The sequence below is a fragment of the Linepithema humile genome, chromosome 4 (genome assembly GCF_040581485.1).
Source record: "Linepithema humile isolate Giens D197 chromosome 4, Lhum_UNIL_v1.0, whole genome shotgun sequence".
In the NCBI taxonomy this organism is placed as follows: domain Eukaryota; kingdom Metazoa; phylum Arthropoda; class Insecta; order Hymenoptera; family Formicidae; genus Linepithema; species Linepithema humile.
Window position 1 is genome coordinate 1,177,865 of NC_090131.1, and position 12,698 is coordinate 1,190,562.

The 12,698-nt window shown below is 33.0% G+C and overlaps 1 long non-coding RNA gene across 1 annotated transcript; it reads right to left on the reverse strand.

Annotated features, from left to right (window-relative positions):
* Positions 1–348: 348 nt before the first annotated feature.
* LOC136999373 (uncharacterized) lies at positions 349–3,473 on the reverse strand. The gene is made up of 3 exons (XR_010889746.1): positions 2,605–3,473; positions 1,684–2,502; positions 349–1,465 (listed from the first exon to the last, which is right to left on the reverse strand). It is a non-coding gene; the product is annotated as an uncharacterized lncRNA (long non-coding RNA).
* Between the last annotated feature and the right edge of the window lie 9,225 nt (positions 3,474–12,698).

Sequence of the window (12,698 nt, forward strand, 5' to 3'; positions counted from 1 at the left end):
CTGACATAATTTGACAGCAGATCAGTAGCAGAAACCGAGTAGGATTTGCTCGGAATTATTACAGCAGATTGGCGGCAGAAACCATGCAGGGCCTGCGCAACGCAGTTTGATATCAGATTGACGGCAGAAATCGAGCAGGATCTGTATAATGCAGTTTGATGTCAGATTGGCGGCGGAAATCGAGCAAAATCTGCGCGGTGCAATTTGATGTTGTTTGCCGCTATACGGTGTGTTTCTTCATATACAGGGTGTCCGATAATTGCTGAATCACCTCTCGGGTGCAGGTAGAGCGGGTTAACCGAGTAGAAAAGTCCTCTATTGTTTTGCGATTTTCGCAATAATTAATGAGAAATTAATTAAAGAAGATCGGCCAATTTGCGCGAGTCTAAACGCGCGGCGAGAAGAGACAGCCCGTTATTACGTGGTCGCTAGGACGCAAGGATCTAGCGTTACACACCGCTCGTATGTGCCGTTGTCATTTATAGAGCGCTCCTCCCAACGATTTATCGTACGCCTAGTAACCAAATAATAGTGGGCTGTATCACCACGGGTCTCTTCTCGCCGCGCTCTTAAACTCGCGCGAATTGGCCGATATTTTAAAATTAATTTCTCATTAATTATTGCGAAAATCGCAAAACGGTAGAGGACTTTTCTACTCGATTTAACCCGCTCTACCTACACCCGAGAGGTGATTCAGCAATTGTCGGACACCCTGTATAAACTCGTACTCAAGATTCATCAACAGTGCATATAAAGTGTGGCCAGACTTAATGAAGCTTATCAGTTTAATACGATATTCTGATACAATCCCCATAAAAGATTCAGAATATTAAACTGATTTTTGAAATTGAAAATGCGCTGCGAGTTGACCCGATATTGCAGTGATTTCGGGATTTGGCCTAACAAATTTATTAAAACATAAGTATTTTTTTGTCCCAATAAAACAAATATATACATATTATATACTTTGCATACCTCATTTACTACTTTTAATAAGCGAAACAAGAAATGTAAAATTGTAATGAAGCATTTAAATGCCACTATTCCATTTAAATTGTGACGGCAGATTCTGCTCGATTTCTGCCGATAATCTGACACCAAATTATATTGCGCAGATTCTGTTCGTTTTCTGCCGCCAATCTGCTGTCAACCTATGTCGACAGATTCTGCCGACAGAACACGAGCTTAATGCGAACACAGATGGCACCGTATCTGCTGCCAAGTTCTGAGCGAATCTGCTCGCAAACTGCCAGCAGACTGCTAACATTTTATTGACTGGGCAAATTCACGTTTGCATCAGACATCTCTCTCAGTTTTGAAAACGTTAAATTTCGTATTTCTTGTGCAGTAAGCAAGATGTTGAATTTTCTTTCCAAGCTTTGTTTAATTTCCACATCCATCATGGAATCCATTCCAAGATCGGATAAAGATCTATTTTGACTTATTACTTTTACGTCTTTTATATCTGCAGCATCAAAATATTATATTGTATTAAATTATATAAAAAAAAGTTTAACAATATAATGTATGTGTACTATATGTGTATGCGCGTGTACTTTTGTTCACATTTGAGCATGCAATAATAATTTCTAAGATGTTATGGTATTTAAATAAATAATACATGTGAACATTATCACATTTTGTGTAGATTATAAGGAACACAAATCGCGTGCAAATTCCTACCCATAATATTAGCGACAGTATCCACCATATTGACAAGTCCAGATAGTCCCGTTTTTTTTTCAGAAACAATGATATTGCTTACAATCGGTCGGTTTTGGAAAATTTCTCGAGTTCTATAAGCAGGGAGATACTTTCTGCTGCTGGGTATTACCGACAACTAACTCTTTATTGTCTTCCTGCATGTCAGCGACGAGACCTACGTCACCCACAGCTCCCCATTGAATTGCCAATCCGGGTAATCCTTTCTCCGCTATTTTTTCGCACACTCTTTCCATGATGGAATTGGCCATTCCATAATTAGTTTGCCCAGCGTTTCCTCTTCCGCAAAAAACGAAAGAAAATACTACAAAATGTCGAAGTTTTAAACAGATCTTTCTAGATAGTTTATCTAATATCTGTGTCGTCCAGGCCTTCGACATAAAAGATTTCGTGAAAACTTCCACGGTTTGGTTCCTAAGTACACAATCTTTCAAAACTGCAGCAAGATTAAATATCGCATCTACTGATGCTTGTTTCTCCGTTATTTGTAGAAAATGTTCACATTCTTCGGGATTCGCAAGATTTGCGTTTTTAATTATCTGCACATTTACACTGATTTCTATAACTCAATTCTCATTCGCTGATAGCCGTTTTTTATTCCAGTTCTTGAAGAACGACATTCTTAGCGCCTCTAAGTATCAGCCAGTCAGTTAACCCTAAACCAAATCCACCCAAGCCGCCTAGTATAACATAAGTTCTATTGTTGAGGCAGTAATAACGACGGTGTGCAACAATAGGTAAATCCAAAGATTTGCCATCCTCTTGTATATTTAAAATAATCTATAAACATATTATTGTATTAAAAATATAAAATGTATTACGTGTTACGCACAATTTTTTTAATAATAATTCGTAAGATACGTTTAATTGTTGTAAACGTACTTTTCCCATGTGTTTACCGCTTGCCATGTATCTGAAAGCTGCTTTAATTTCCATTTTAGGAAAAACTCGTCTGAATTGGTTTAATATTTCTATTTTTTATGTAGAGAATAATTGTTTTATTTAGTAATTTATGTTTGGCGCCAGTGTCTGTAGAGTGCGTGCGTTACTGTTGCGTGACTAATGAAAATGCGCTTCTTCTGTTCAGTTAAGACTGTAATTGACAAGAATCCTTCCGTATTGTCTTTTCACAATAAACTTTATATTAACTACAGAGAATTGATATTGTGTTTCAAGAAACCTCTGGCTATAGCACAAAAAGTAATATATAACAGGTTATGGGCCCAGGAATGTCAGAGGTGTAAAATCAGTAAAAAAGGTAAAAAGTAAAAAAATGACGTCGAATAGTCAAGACGAAGTAACACATATAGAGAAGTTAAAGAACAGTGAAAATTTCATGATTTGGAAATTTCAAGTTATAATTTTGTTCAAGTCTCTCGGATTATATGAGATCGTAACAGGAATATCGGTACTAACGGAAGACATTACAGAACAAGCAAAAATAGAATGGATCCAGAAAGATGCACGTGCCCAGAAAATAATAATCACAACAATAGAAAGACAACCATTGACACACATACTCGTATGCAAAACGTCTCAAGAAATGTTTCAAAGAATCTGTGCAATGAACGAAAGAGATACATAACAGCAAAAATGTATTCTACTTCAGGAATTTTTCAATTTTACATATCAGAAAGGAACTGATATCGCTACACATGTGAGTAAACTTGAAAATTTAGCATATAGGTTAAAAATTCTAAACGCAGACATTGACGATTCTATGTTGATGTCAAAAATACTTGCAACTCTGCCAGATAATTATAAATATTTTGCATGTGCTTGGGACTCTACCGCTCAAGATCAGAAAACACTTACAAACCTCACATCAAGACTACTTTCTGAAGAAAATAGGCTGTCTGTAACTGATGAGAAACAGGATGGAGTAGCGTTCAAATCGACTGAAAAAAAATGTTATAAGTGCAATAACTCAGGACACCTAGCAAAAGCATGCAAGGCAAATAAAGAAAATAGTCAAGAAACACGCTGTTTCAAGTGCAATAGTCGAGGACATATAGCAAAATTCTGTAAAAAGGAAGATAGTTCAAGAAGTACAATTAGGTGCAATATATGCAAGAAAAATAATCACTCTGAAATGAAAAAGATTGCTATTTTCATAAAAATAAAACAGATGATCGAATGTCTACAAAGGATAAAGTATCATTTCTAGCCACTGGTTGTAAAACAGATGAATGGATTTTGGACTCAGGCTCATCATCACATATCAAGAGACACGGTAGTGTCTCGCGCCAAGTTCACGCGCAGCGCAAGACCAACCGTGTATCTTTACGCGAGACGGAAGGTTCAGATGAGCCGAGATTATCGGATCTCAATAACGGCTGGGCCGATTGAGTTGCTAATAGGCTCAATCGAAAGCGCATACCCAAATTACATAAGAAAAATGACAAATGACAAGAACTTGTTTAAAAATATACAAAAAGTGAAGTCAAAAATTAAAACAGCAAAAAAGTCACAAGTTTTGAAAGCTAAAGGAATCGGCATTGTGTTGAAACAGACAAATGCGTACTTAACAAGGTTCTCTATGTCACAGATCTAAGCAAAAACTTATTATCAGTCAATGCAATTACGGAAAATGGAGGAAAGTTAACCTTCACTAAAGAAAAAGCCGAAATATGGAAAGATAACGTAAAACTAGTTGGCTATCGAAGTAAAAATGGTTTGTGGACTATAAACTTAAGTCAAGATCCTGAGAGCAGCGCTCTTCTAACACAAGAAAATAAAAAAGCTTTTGAATGGCATCAAAAACTAGGACATCTTGGAAAAGAAAATATGAAAAAATTAGTAACTATATCAAAAGGTATGGAAATAATAAATAAAAGCTTAGATATTTTAAATAACGTATGTGAAACTTGCGTTAAAGCTAAACAGACTAGAATACCTTTCGGTGAGAAAAGAACAAGAGCAAAGAGACCTCTAGAAATTATTCATACAGATGTATGTGGACCAATAGACCCTTCCACTTGGGATAAAAAGAAATATATGTTAACTTTCATAGACGATTTTACAAACTTTGTTATGGTCTATCTTATTGAAGGAAAATTTGAAGTATGTGACATAGTAAAGGAATACGCAAATCAAGTAGAAACAAAATGGAACCTGAAAATTTCAAAATTAAGATGTGACAATGGACGCGAGTATGTCAACAAAGACCTTAAAACCTGGTAAACAAAGAGGAACAATCTTGGACGTCACAACACCCTATACACCACAGCTTAACGGAAAGGCGGAATGTATGAACAGAACATTAATTGAAAAAACTAAAGCCTTACTCATAGATGCAGGAATAGATAAAAGTTTCTGGGGAGAAGCAATTTGCACAGCTGCATATTTAACAAACAGAAGTCCAACTGACGCAGTTCAAGGAACACCGTTTGAAAACTGGATGTCGCAAAAACCAGATTTATCAAAATTGCATATTTTTGGTTGTAACGCTTACACAAGAACATTAACACCACTGAAGAAACTGGATGATAGATGCAGAAAATATATCTTTGTTGGTTATGCTCCAAACGGGTATCGACTGTATGATCAAGAACGAAGAAAAATAATAATTTCAAGAGATGTAACATTTGCTGAAGAAAATAAATTAGAAAATAAAACACAAAACAAATTAGTAAGAATAAATACAAATATAAAAGAAGATCGGAATGAAGACAAGAAGAAATTAGAGATGATCTAAAAAACACATCTGAAAGTGAAGAAGATTTTTCTGATCAGTATCAGGATGCAAATGAAGAATCACAAAATGAAGAAGAAGAAAAACAAGACACGAAATTGAAGAAGAATTCGGTCGTGGAAAACGAATAAAGAAAACTCCAAGCAAATTTAAAGATTATGTATTTTTAACATACGAAGAAGCAATAACAGGATCAGACAAGGAAAAATGGAAAAAAGCTATAGAAGAAGAGAGAAAGTTATTGGAAGAAAACAACACATGGAAGACTGTAGACAAAACTGAAGCAAAGAACAAAAAGATCTTAAGTAATAAATGGGTTTTTAAGATAAAGGACGACGGAAGATATAAGGCGCGGTTGGTGGTGCGGGGATGCGAACAACGCTACGGTATAGATTTTGAAGAAACTTTTAGTCCGGTAGTGAATAGCAACTCTATGAGAACACTACTTGCAATTGCTACAAAAAGAGAAGACTATATTATAAAGTTTGATATAAAAACCGCATTCTTATATGGAAATCTAGATGAGGAAATTTTTATGGAACTTCCGAACGGATATAAAAGTGATAATAAGATATGTAAACTCAACAAGGCTTTATACGGGCTCAAACAAGCTCCTTTAAAATGGAACCAGCGTTTTACTACTTTTCTTAAAACTAAAGGACTCAAACCAACAAGAACAGAACCATGTATATACAAGACTGATGATAACTCCTTAATATTGGCTATCTATGTGGATGACGGACTTATCATAGGACAAAACAAATTAGTCATTAACAGACTTCTAAGTAATTTAGGTAAGGAATTTCAAATAACTATATTTAAAAATATAAAATCTTTTTTAGGTATAGAAATACAACAAGGTAAAGGATATCTCAAGTTAGAACAATCAAGTTATGCAGAACACATGATAAAGACGTTTAATATAAAAAATTCAAAACCCGTAAATACTCCTATATTAACCAATGATGACGGAGAAAAGGAAATGAACAAGGTTTTTCCATATCGAAAAAGCGTTAGAAGCATCTTATATTTAGCCAGTAAAACAAGACCCGACTTAGCTTACGCTGTAGGATATGCGAGCAGACACTTAGAAAAACTATCCAAACAAGATGTAGCAAATGTAAAGAGAATATTCAGATATATAAATGCAACTAAGAATTTAGGTATTAGATACAATGTGAATAACAATAAAGATGAGGAAGAATTAATAAGTTATTCAGACTCTGATTATGCAGGAGACATAGAGACTCGGAAAAGTACGACCGGTTTTGTAATTATGTACTCAGACGGTCCTATAAGTTGGTGCTCTAAGAAGCAGTCTATAATAGCGTTATCAAGTACCGAAGCGGAGTACATTGCGGCGACAGAATGTTGCAAGGAAATTCTGTATCTTAAATTTCTAATTGAGGAATTGACAGGTAAACCAATTAAAGCAACTTTGAATATTGACAATCAAAGTACCATTTCTTTAATTAAAAATAGTATAGGAAACAAAAGAAGTAAACATATTGATGTCAAATATAGATTTATAAACGAAAAGGTCGCTGAAGGACTAATAAAGATAAAATATTGTTCCACTAATATGCAGCTTGCAGATATATTTACTAGGACAAATTAAGTTTGAGACTCACAAAAGTAAATTAGTAAACTAAGTTAGATTTAGATGTAAGATTTATATATGTTACAAATTAGTTGTAAGATTCATATACAATAATTTAACAATTAAGGGAAGGTGTAGAGAATAATTGTTTTATGTTTGGCGCCAGTGTCTGTAGAGTGCGTGCGCTACTGTTGCGTGACTGACGTAAATGCGCTTCTTCTGTTCAGTTAAGACTGTAATCGACAAGAATCCTTCCGTATTGTCTTTTCACAATAAACTTTATATTAACTACAGAGAATTGATATTGTGTTTCAAGAACCTCTGGCTATAGTACAAAAAGTAATATATAACACAAATATTTAGGGATACATTTAGATTCGCGTTTAACGTGGAAGCATTACATAAAGAAAAAAGTAAAGCAAATACGACTTAAGTACCGTCAAATGAAATGGTTAATAGGAAGAAAGTCTAAACTGGACCTGTATCACAAAAGGCTGATATACATAATGATCATAAGGCCAATTTGGACATATGGCATCCAACTCTGGGGATGCACATCGGATACAAATCGTATGATGGTGCAAAGGACACAAAATATGATCATACGCGCAATTACTGATGCGAGATGGTATCAAAGGAACGAAGATATCTACAGGGATTTGGACCTGAGGACCGTCAATGAAACAATCAAGGAATATGCAATAAAATATAAAAGTCGACTGTACATTCATACCAATATGGAAGCTACACAACTTCTTAATACTGATGGGGACATCAGGCAACTAAAACGTAGGAAACCACAGGATCTGGATACTCGGCAATAAAATCAAGACAAAATAAATAATGAATTTAAAATTAATATATTTGTTCTATCATTGTTATTTGCTTGTTTACTCATAATATATATGTTTTGTTATTGTTTATTTTGAGCTTAGGTAATGATCTAAAACTCAACACACGTCCGATTAACGTTTGACAAAAGTATTACTTATTTAAACTATTGTTTAAGATTGTAATAAAAAAAAAAAAAAAAAAAAAAAAAAAAAAAAAAAAAAAAAATTTTGTTTAAAAAGTTAGGTAATAATTCTTATAGTGCTGAAAAAATAATAAAAATGGTTTTTAGAGATTTTTCAATTTTTTATTGTTGTAGAGCAGATTAATCCTTTAATTTTTAATAATTTCGTCTGATTCTAGTATGATGGGCACATTAAAAAAAAATTTTTTTTTTGTGATTATGCTGTGAATAATGAAAATCTCAATTATTTAAGTCACATTTTGTTCAATAAATATAAATACGTTTTATCACATGTTAGTTGTATATAACAATACATATTAGTCAAAAATAACGACGACACTTTTATTATCTTCTATAACAGATGAATAATAATAATAGAGTATGAATAGATAAATATGATATAACAATGCTGGTCGATGTTGGACTAGTAGATAGATCACGCACACTGCTCAACTATACTCTGATACGCTCTCATACCAAGTCCTATTGGTAAACTAATATAATTACAATACTGAATAGTGTGCAGACATAGGAAAGAGAAGCGCGACACAACATGGCATAGAAAAGGTTTCCTCGAGGCATAACTAAGGATGCTTCAATTTAATAAAATGCATAATAGACATTTGATATCATAATTGTCTATACTGCTAAATACTGCTGTGATAATATATCAATTTAGAATTAGTATCATGCAAAGTAATTAATGAATTTTAATCATAATCAATAAATTATATAAAATTTATTTAGAGTGACTTTAATTATTATACACGTCTTTGATATAAATAAGAAAGATTTAGACTTGGAATCATGTAGAAATAAAAAAAAATCAAAGAAACTTGAAAAATTCAAAGTAATGTTTATATGCAACTTTTGATATGTAATTATCGTATTCGAGAGACGCAACGACGATTTCGTTGCTAGTTTACTTAGCTTAGACTTCAACCTATCTTTAAGTTCACTTTAGTCAAATAATCCATTGTATGTTCCGACTTTTATGATCTATAAAAGATATGTTATTGATTTCACATGACTTACGAATTTTCCATTTACCTGAGATTTTAATTCAAAAATTCTATTAAATATTAAACAACACTTAAAAATTGTCATTCGTTATTTTACGTACTTTGTGTTATAATGATAAGTAATCGCGCACGAAAGTACACGTATTTTCTCGCGCGTGTAATACTGATCTGTCACTACTTCTTTCGTTATTTCTCTCGTCAGCAGTAAAATCATATGTTTTACTCCATCGTATGTTCGACTCTAATAGACTGCAAAAAATAGCTATCAACGCGAAAAAATGAGTTTTTATCGCATTTATTACGTATCGTTTCGATGAAAAAAGAAATATTCAGTTTTAATAGCAAAACTCGCACGTGAAACAAGAATTATCGTCGTAATCGATGCGATATGTGTTTACAAGGCTATCACCCTGGTATCTCACTGGCAGCCATCGCCAGTTATTTTATTAAGCCATATATATTAATAAGCCATACGATGCGTAAGTATGCAGCTATGTTTGACTAATACATTTTTACTTGAGAAGTAGTACGAGAGAGAATGAATTTCATAAATATAATAAGAATAAACATACTTGTTTATTCTCCTTCAAATTTTTATAATTGCCATATCTTTCAATAGAACTTTTGTGAGACTTGATGTATAGTTTGATTTATTCTTTATTGTAGATATTTCTCGTTAATAATGTTGTTTGCTTACTACCTGCCGATTGCAATACCCGTGTACACATGGAACGAGACCTGGTCCAGGTCGATTATGTCACAACTCATTCGTTATGCTACGCTGTAATTACGCTGTAATACGCTGTTGAATGGCACATTGAGCATTAACAGTGCAGCTCATCTGTACGGTACAAAGTCATACAATGCGTAAATATACAACTATGTTCGAGATCATTTACTAATGCAAAATAAATTTTTCTTTAATTTCAATTATTTTTACATTAAATATGTATCAAATATGATAGCGATTTTGAAGATACTGCAAAATTTTTTTCTTTACGTCTTTAAAATTGCGGTGCTACAAATATTTATAAAATTTTCACTATTCTTTTGCATGCAACAAAGTAATTTTGTGTCGTTTTATTTGAACGGTAGAGAAATCAATCTGTCGGTGAACAAACTCGTAGCGTTTTTGGCGTATAGCGAGGATTGGCACAACTAGCATCATGTGTTTCCTACAAAGCGGCTGAATTAGGCGATTATAAATTGAATACCACGATGTATGTACGTTGACCTATTCGCGAAGATCGACTGAGCATACGATCTGAGTAACCATCAGAGCAGTTCGTGAAAACTGTCGTTACGAAAAGAGGAAACGGGAGTCATCATTGGAGTGCCGTATCGTATGCAAACAATAAAACTGAGTAATGAAGATAAATAATTTTTCAGTCGATTCAATAGCGTGTCACACGATTATAATAATTTAGACATTCATTCTATGAAAATAAATTTACCTAGTTTTTAAAACTGAAAATGTCGGAGAAATCCGATGATATTTTAGTAAAAAGCGTAATTTTTTTGCAAACTTTCTCTTATCGTTTTACTATGAATTAATTATATATTATATATTATTTTTATATTATTCATAATTTGTTCCATATTAAATTGTATATTGTTTTAAAAAAAGATTGTTCATAAATATATATGTTCTTTATTGGGTATTGAAAGAATGTAGCCAGCTGTACACACAAACGACAAACACGCATTGTTTGTCGCTTTGATGAACACAAATGACAATGACAAATTTTAATGCTTATTTGAATATTGTTTATTACAACACGTTGCTGTGGCGATTTTGTTTTCATAGCTCTTGTATATTTCATTTCTCATTGATATGAGGAAAATACTTGCACTTCCGTTTTTATTTGACAAGTTAGAATATAGGCAAATAAGTTTTATTTTAAGCCTGGTGGTAAATGCATGAAAGGATGTTGTTGAATGCATATTTATTTTAGGAATGTGTATTGTTTTGGAGATATCACACGTCATATATATGCATACATGAATGGTACAGTAAAATAGAATTTAATTGATTATTTCAATCAAAATGTGCAAGAAATAATATAGACATAGCTTTTCAAATTTCGTATTAAATTTATTGTCACGTCGTATCCCAGACAACACCGCGCGGTCGCTTGACGAATCGGTGCAGTCAACGAAGCTCATGTGACTCATCTGTTCGTACATTCGCCTCCGAAGTCATGCAGTGATATTCGCGGACTTATTTTTTTAATGTTAATAACTTTTTATTATGTTTCTTAAATAAATATTATGATATAAATATGTATTATCATTATTACTATTGCTATTTATTTAAAAATTGATTAACAATTAATTATCCATATTTTAATCAGCGATAACTTAATCTTTCTTCTTTTTAAAATATTCATTCCCTTTCGGGATACAAGCGGTTCATGCGTATGTATATTATTTATATCTAATGCCCTTTTACTAAAAAAATAATATATTATATGTTTTATACTTTCTGTATTGTTCCATATTTTTTCTCTTTTATTTCTTTCATTTTCTTCTTTCTAGCACCTTTCTTCATCCATTCTATACCTTTTTCTTCGTCATTTATTATGATTTCCATGGGTTTGTCTTCCTTCGTAACTTCACAAATCGTCATCACATATTCTCCGGTTTCTTCTCCTTGTTCACATATTCTGCACAGTTTTTGGTCTTTTTCCATCTAGTATCTACTCGTCTTCCATTCATTTCCTGTTCTGAATTTTGCTGTTGTCTTAAGGCTTTTGGTTTTTCCTTTCTCTTGTAAGCATTTCCTCTTGCATTTATCTGTCATATTCTTTTGCATATTCTGATTTTCGTATTTTTTCTTTTCTTATTTTTATCATTTTTCTTTCATTTTCCTTTCTCTATTCTTCAACAACATTCTTTCCTGTATCGTCCATTGCTTCTGTCATCTGTCATTTTCCAATCTTTGCATATAATTCTTTTCTGCCCCATTTATAGTATTGGACCAGCCGTACCTATCCATTTCTCATCTGCACTCTCTGAGTATGTCTCCTTTTTTATTTTTTCTTCATATTTCAACACTCTTACTTCTGCTTCCAGGCTTATTTTTTCTGTCTTCGTTTCTTCTCTTATTAGGTATCCCGGCGTACATCTGCCCCATCCTAGCGCTCCTCTGATATACCTTTCTTGCACTGCTTCTACCTCTATCCTTTCTTGATATCCCCATACTTCTACTCCATACATCATAATACTTTTTACTATCACCATTTACCATTAACATTAATATTCTTAATTTAAAATATTACGATTTTTCGGCTTGAATTATTGAAAAGAAATTATTACAAACAAGCTGCAGAGCCAGAGCTAGTTAAACATGCTTAGTTTATTACTTTTAATCACATTAAACAATAGACGTTTCGACCATTAGGATGTGGTCATCTTCAGTACATTATTAAAAACATTCTTCTAGAATCTTATTACAATAAATTTATCCTTTAAACTCGTTTTGTTAGGATAACATTTGAACGATGGTTGAAAATATTTTTTTATTGTCATACTCTATCTCAACCAGCAAAACTTCAGATTATTGAGAAAAAGTAAATTGTCCATATTTTACCATTTTTATTTGTTGTGTTATCAAAATTTGCGCTTTTCAGATTATTGATTACA